We start from the raw sequence: 8,128 nt of genomic DNA on the forward strand, positions 1-8,128 counted from the left end.
GCAATATCGAAGGAAAATAAAGAGTTCGCAACCCTCAATTTTCAATTTGTCAAGTGATCTTTGAAAAATCGTATCTTACTCTCTGTAAGTCCAAAATTGGAAAATTTGGTGCTGTTGGAAAATAATTTCAAAGTACTAAAAGTTCCTAGAAGACACTTTTCCATGATTCAAAATGGAAGACATTCGAATTTTGGCTTCAAGTCGCTGTTTTGGCTATCAAGACAGTTTTACGGTTGGTTTTTGGCCAACTTTGAAAATTTGGCAAAATTCACACAATGTGAATTAGCCTTTCAAATTTCAAAATCAATTAGAATTACAATCAAAGTTTAAAACAAAACAAGCAGAATAAGAATTGGAGTTTTGAGCACCAAGATATGGCGGCTCAAAGTTACCCAAAAGTTGGTATGTTAGACCATTTTCTAGGTTTAAAACATAGACTTTGAATCTTTGGTTGAGCATCGAAATGGACTCGGAATGGCACCAATTTGGTATGATTACACTACCATATAAGGGCTATTCCTCTGTCAAATTTCATGCAAAAATTCATTCGGGAAATCGGTTAACAAAACTATTAAACTTCTACAATTTGCTAAGGCAAATCTGCCTTGCACTTTCGTTTTTCCTTTCTCAAACATTTGGCCAATGAAAATTCCTCGAACATGATTCATTTATGAAGACAAAGTCTAGGAAACATCCCAAAATATGTTTGGTACGTGATTAACACCAAGGATTTCGAATAACAAGTCCCAAATCAAGATTAGCTATAAATCAGTCCAGAATTAGGGTTTTCTTTCACGAAGACAGCTTCAAATCTGGCCACAACTCACTCAATTCAACTCAGAATTGAGCATGGTCAGTGGCGTTGAAAAAATTCATGAGAGTTACAATTTCTCAGAAGGAATCGTTTTAAAATTCTTTCCACAACTATCTCATATTTGAGCATCAAGTCGCAGCTCAAAACAGGGTTTCCAGTACAGACGAGAAACAGAACAGGCAACTTTACAAGATTGGTATGGCTCACTCAGGCAATGAATTTTTATACCGTGGAAACTAAAAATGTAGTTTCTAATGCCAAAATGACACTTTTTTGAGATCAAAGAGTTATGGCCGAAACAAAATCACTGCCAGAGAGGCTCTGGTTACGTTTCCAGTTTTGCTACATTTTCGAAATCTCAACTTTTTGCCAACCAAATTGGATGATTTTTGGTGGAAACTTTCCACACAACCTATACAACATATCTATATCAAAATCAAGTCAATTTAACCACAAAAAATTGCACCAACAGCTGTGGCAAAGCAGGGGCATAACCGGCACCTCAACATGCAACCCCTCATTTGATTTTCTTTTCACTTTTAACACTTAGCTCTACTAAATTAACACTTAATCAACACAATTAACATCCAATCACATCAAATCAGATCATCAAAGCCATTGTGGGATTTCATAGAACCCACTCACAGGATTTCCAACAATATAAAGCCACCCATATGAATCTATGAGCTCACAAGTGCAATACAACTTATATAAACCAAGATTCAAGAGGTTGATCATCATTTACCTCCTTAGATGGCTAGAGCAGAAATTTTCTGTCACCTTAAGCCCAAGAAAACCTTGGAAATGCAGCTCTTCTCCTAGCTTAAGATGATCACCAAGTAATTTGCAAGTTGTGGTTAAATTTCGAAGTGATTTGGGCAAGAGATTGAAGAGAGAGAAGGTGAAGAAATTCTGGTCTTGTTCTCCTTGTGAGGTTCGGCTGCTTGAGTGTATGTGAGAGAGGGAAATCTGATGTTGTTGGCTTCTAAAGGAAGCTTAAAATATGTGGCCCAAAATTACTCCAAGTCCATTAAGAAAATAATGCGCGTGCACGCGCGTGCACGCGCGTTTCGTGCTCGTTTTCTCTCGGGTTTGTTTCACTTGTGCCCTAAACCTTTAATGCACTTCCATTCATACTATTATTATTCACTCTTAATAGTCTAAAAATTAGGGTCTAATATCCCTTAAATAATTGCGCGCGCGAAACCGCGTACTTCCGATTTGTGCGCGATAACGCGAAATTTCTAAGGAATTCTTATAATGATGGTATAACTATCTAGTACTTGAGGACTTAAAAATAAAAATAACTATTTTAAGACTGATGTATAAGTCTTCAATTTGCAAGCTCGTTGTACCCTCGATCGATTATTATCTCCAAACGCGCATTCACTATTCTCACTAAACGAGCGTTTATAAATTAAATTGGGTAACAAGTCATTTTAAAAATACATGTAAGCCATGGTTCCATGTAATTGAGTATAAAGAGGTTGAAATAAAATATTCGAAATAAACGACCAAATAAATATTTAACTGAGCTCGTAATAGGAATTTAAAATAAGAAAATTTGCAAGTCCTCACATCCTATCCCCCTTGAGAGAATTTCATCCTCAAAATTATACCGTGATTGGTGAACAGGTCTGGATATTTTCCTCGAATTGTCCTTTCAACTTCTCAGGTCGATCTAAGTACACGGTACATCTTGGAGGGAATAAAATGTACCAGGACTTGAAGAGTTTGTACTGGTGGGAGAACATGAAAAGGAAATTGCTCGGTTTGTCCAGACTTGTTTAATTTGCCAGCAGGTCAAAGCCGAACATCAGAAACCATCTGACCTATTGTAACCTTTAGAGATACCCGAGTGGAAGTGGAAAAATAGCACCATGAATTTTGTATCTGGATTGCCATGAACACAAAGAAGTCACGACGCAGTTTGGGTGATAGTAGATAGATTGACCAAATCTGCTCACTTTCTACCGATTAGTATGAAGTACCCGTTGGAGAAGTTAGCTAAGTTATACTTGGATGAGATTATAAGGCTACATGGGATACCTATAAGTATTGTATCTGATCAAGACCCTCGATTTGTTTCTCGATTCTGGTAGAAAATGCAAGAAATGTTAGGGACTAAATTGAATTTTAGCACTACTTACCACCCACAGACTGATGGACAATCAGAGAGGACGATTCAAACTCTTGGGGACATGTTGAGAACCTGTATTTTGGATTTTGGAGAGAGTTAAGAGTAAGTATTTGACATTGGTGGAATTTGCTTATAATAATAGTTTCCATTAATCCATTCAAATAGCTCCGTATGAAGCACTTTATGGCCGGAAGTGTAGATCTCTGATTTGTTGGGATAAAGTAGGTGAAAGAAATATTTTAGACCCTATTGCAGTGCCTTGGATTGAAGAGGCGCGAGAAAAAGTGAAGTTAATACGCCAGAGGATTCAAACCGCACAGAGTCTTCAGAAGAGCTATGCAGACAATCGAATGAAGGATTTAGAATTTGCGGTTGGAGATCAAGTTTTCCTTAAGATCACTCCTTTGAAAGTGAGTCTGATGATAGGAAAAGGAAAGAAGTTGCAACCTAGATTCGTAGGGCCTTATAAGATTCTTCAACGTGTAGGAAATGTGGCCTATAAGTTGGAATTGCCACCAAGTTTATCTCGGATTCATAATATTTTTCACATATCTATACTCAAGAAATATCATCCAGATCCGTCTCATGTACTACAACCGGAAAATATTGAGATTGATGAGATACTGTGTGACGCCCCCACTTCTCCCTAAAGCGAACCAAAGGGTATCCGCGGGACGCCTGCCTAACTCTCGCCAGGACTCGGTACAATTCCCGTTCAAGGTTAATACAATAATAGCTATCACGACAAGATAAAGTAAGAAAGATAAGTCGCTTCCATAAATAACATTCAAACTTACACCACGAGTTCCAAAATACATCAAATTTTCAAAATATACAACTGTCAAAAGTTTAGTCGATTACATTTGGAACCCTAATACAAAAGTACAACAAAAGGGTTTCTCCGAGTTTCACTCCATGTCCATACCTGTTAATGAAAACAAATCTACGGGGTGAACAATTGCTCGTGAGGCCAAGAAACACACATGCAAACATGTTGTCCAAATAACAATCCCAATTAACAAGAAAACGATAATATTCAAGTAATTAACAATTCAAGTGAAATGTAAACAGAAACAATTCCAGGATATGGGAGCTCTCAGGAGCTATTGTCCACTTGCACGATCAAGAACCTCCACGAGTTGAAACTCCGTCAATCGGGTAGGTCATAGTCCGTAAAAACTTCACTTACGCGTTCCCCGTCCACCATACATACCGCATCGGGCCCGAATGTCATTTATAAGGCGATACTCCACGAGTATGCCAAGCGAGATCTCTCCAATAGATCAAGCTTATCATGTTATTCTCATGGCTCACTGAGATTCCCGACCAAGCCCATGCCGGCTCGAGTCCTAGGGTCGGCCTATGATTTTGGGCGTCCCCCATGTAACATTTGTGAGTCGAGGAGATTCACTCCAACGACGTATGTAGCCATAGCATACCATTTCATGTCATTCAAGCATTCAATACATTCAATCATTCATTTCATTTCAATCAAGTCATTCATGATCCATTCATTTCATTTCAATCAATTCAATCATGAGTCATTCATTTCAAATGAGAACAAGTGCGGTAAAGTACACACTTGATTCCATTTTCAAAATCTCCAATCATTAATAACAATTAAGCATGTATCAAGTTCGCATACACTTGACACTCACCAAGTAAAATAAGGAAGCAAGCACAGTCGTGTGTCTAGGCGTCTCCTGTGAGATCCTCTTGAAGGTCCTCTTGAGTGCCTGAGCAATTAATAATGAACTATTACACACTATAGCTTAAAACTCCTAATTATCGAGGAAGATTGCACTCTTGTACAATCTAAGAAGAAATCATGAAAATGAGCCTTAATTACTCGCAAATCAAGGCTCGAAAGTGGGGTTTTAATAATACAAGGAAATTTGATTTTTATCTTTGAAATCAAGTGTAAAATGATCAAGCAATATCGAGGGAAAATGGTGAGTTCTAAAAACTCAATTTCCTTTAAGTTCGGAAATTTCAAATTTGACAAGCAATGTTTGAAAAATCGTATCTCACTCTCTGTAGGTCCAAAATTGGAAAACTTGGTACCGTTGGAAACTAATTCCAAAGTACTAAAATTTCCTAGAAGACATTTTTTCATGATTCCAAATGGATGACATTCCAATTTCGGCTCAAAGTTGCTGTTTTGTACTATCGAGACAGATTTGGGGTTGGTTTTTGGCAAGTTTTGGAAATTCAAAAAAATTCACAAAATACGAACTAGCCTCTAAAATTTAGAACTCAATTAGAGTTACAATCAAAGTTTAAAACACAACAAGCGGAACAAGAATCGGAGTTTTGAGCGCCAAGATATAGCAACTCAAAGTTGCTGAAATTTCCTCACTGAACAAAGATTTTCTAGATTTGAAGCTTGAACTTTGGGACTTTAGTTGAGCATCGAAATAGACTTGGAATGGCACCAAATTTGGTAATATTACCCTACCATATAAGGGCTATTCCTCTATCAAATTTCATGTAAAAATTTGTATGGAAGGTCAGTTAACAAAGCCGCTAAAATTCCAAAAATTTCCAAGGCAAATCTGCCTTATACTTCCGTTTTCCCTTTTCTAACTTTTGGGTCAATGAAATCATCTCAAACATGGTTCACTTATGAAGAAAAGGTCTAATAAGCATCCAAGATACTTTTGGTAGGTGGTTAACACCAAGAATTTCAGAATAACAAGTCCCAATTCAAATTAAGGCATTCAACTAGCCAAAAAGAGGGTTTTTTTATCACAAAGTCAGTTTCATAATTCGGCCACAACTCACTCAATTCAACTTGGAATTGGGTTTGGTTGGTGGCGTTGGAAACTAAAATCATAGGGATACAATTTCTCAGAAGAAATCATTCTGAAATTCTGTCCATAACTAGCTCATTCTCAAGCAACAAGTAGCTACACGTAACAGGTTTTCCAACACAGCTGAGAAACAGGACAGGTGACTTTGAAAGGCTGGTACGGTTCGCTCAAATGGAATCAGGGGATGAATTTTATACCGTTAGAAAACTGGAAGTGTCTAGTTTCTAATGCGAGAAACAGAACTCAATTTTGACATCGGAGCGAAGAGTTATAGTCGTTTGAAATTCACTGCCAGAGCAACTCTGGACACGTTTTCCAGCCATGAAAAATTTTCGAAATCCAAACATTTACCCAACCAAATCAAGTGATTTTTAGTGGAAACTTTCCACACAACCTATAAAACATATATACACCGAAATCAAGTCAATTGGACCACAAAAATTTGCATCAAGAGGTGCGGTAATGACAGGGCAGATTCGGCCCTTCAACATGCATCACTTCCTTTGATTTTCTTTTCACTCTTTCAACTTAAATCCACTAGATTAACACTTAATCAGCACAAATAACACTCAAAATCATCAAATCAGATTATCAAGTCCATTTTGGGATTTCATAGAGCCCACTCACATGATTTTCAACAATCCAAAACAACCCACATGAAGCTAAAAGTTTCTAAGTGCAATCTAACTTACAAAAGCTAAGATTCAAGGGTTAGATGATTAGTTACCTCCTTAGATGATGAAGACCAGAATTTTCGGCCACAAGAAGCTCAAGAAAACCGTGAGAATGAAGCTCCTTTCCTAGCCCAAGTGGATCTCCAAGTTATTTGCTAGTTGTGGTATGAATTTGAGAGGATTTGGTGCAAGAAAGTAAGATGAGATGATGAAGAAACTTGGTCTTCTTCTCCTTGAGATTGGGCGGCAGCTTGAGAGAGAGAAAGAGAGAGTTGTGGCTGATGGAAAGCTTCTCTTGGAAGCTTAACAGTTTGTGGCCAAAATTACTCTAAGAGTCAACTAGGAATAGTGCGCGTACGCACGCGATTCGTGCTTGTTTCCTCTCGGGTTTGTTTCACTTGTGCATTAAACCTCTAATGCACTTCCATTGGTACTATTATTATTCACTCTTAATAGTCTAAAAATAAAGGTCTAAAGTTCCTCAATTAATCGCGTACGTGAAAACGCGTACTTCCGATTTGTGCGCGATAGAGTGAAATTTCTACGAAATTCTCACAACGATAGTGTTACTAACTAATACTTGAATACTTAAACATAAAAATAACCATTTTAGGACTAATGTATGAATCTTCACTCTCCAAGCTCACTGTACCCTCAAATCAATTATTGCCTCCAAACGCGTGTTCACTATTCTCACTAGACGAGCGTCCAAAAATTAAATTTTGTTACAAGTCATTTTAAAAATATATGCAAGTCAAAGTTCCTTGTAATTGGGTCTAAAAAGGTTGTAATAAAATATTCGGAGCAAACAGGCAATTAAATATTTAAATAAACTAGTAATAGGAATTTAAAATAATTAAATTTGCGCGTCCTCACATCCTCTCCCCCTTTAGAAAATTTCGTCCTCGAAATTATACCTTGATTTGTGAACAGGTCTGGATATTTTCCTCGAATTGCTTCTTCAACTTCCCAGGTTGCTTCCTCTAACCCATGGTTTCTCCAGAGAACTTTCACCAATGGTATCCGCTTATTTCTCAATTCTTTCACCTTATGATCTAGAAGCTTCACGGGTTGCTCCTCATAGGTTAATGTCTCATCAATTTCGATACTCTCCGGTTGCAAGATATGAGAAGGGTCTGGATGATATTTCTTAAGCATGGACACGTGGAAAATATTATGAATCCGAGACAGACTCAGTGGTAGTTCCAACTTATACGCTACATTTCCCACGCGTTGGATAACCTCATAAGGTCCTACATATCTCGGTTGTAACTTCTTTCCTTTCCCAGACATCAAACTTGCTTTCAAAGGTGTAATCTTAAGAACTACTTGATCTCCAACCGCAAATTCTAAGCCCTTCTTTCGATTATCTGCATAACACTTTTGACGACTATGCATGGTCTGAATCCTTTGCCATACCAACTTCACCTTTTCATTAGCCTCCTCAATCCAAGGTACTGTAGTCGGGTCTAAGATTTTTCGTTCACTTACTTCATGCCAACAAATCGGAGATCTACACTTCCGACCATAAAGTGCTTCATACGGGGCCATTTGAATCGAAGAGTGGAAACTATTATTATAGGCAAATTCCACCAATGTCAAAAATTTACTCCAACTTTCCCCAAAATCCAAAACGCAAGTTCTTAACATGTCCTCAAGGGTTTGAATTGTCCTCTCAGACTGTCCA

The sequence above is a fragment of the Coffea eugenioides genome, unplaced genomic scaffold (genome assembly GCF_003713205.1).
Source record: "Coffea eugenioides isolate CCC68of unplaced genomic scaffold, Ceug_1.0 ScVebR1_153;HRSCAF=624, whole genome shotgun sequence".
Taxonomy (NCBI): Eukaryota; Viridiplantae; Streptophyta; class Magnoliopsida; order Gentianales; family Rubiaceae; genus Coffea; species Coffea eugenioides.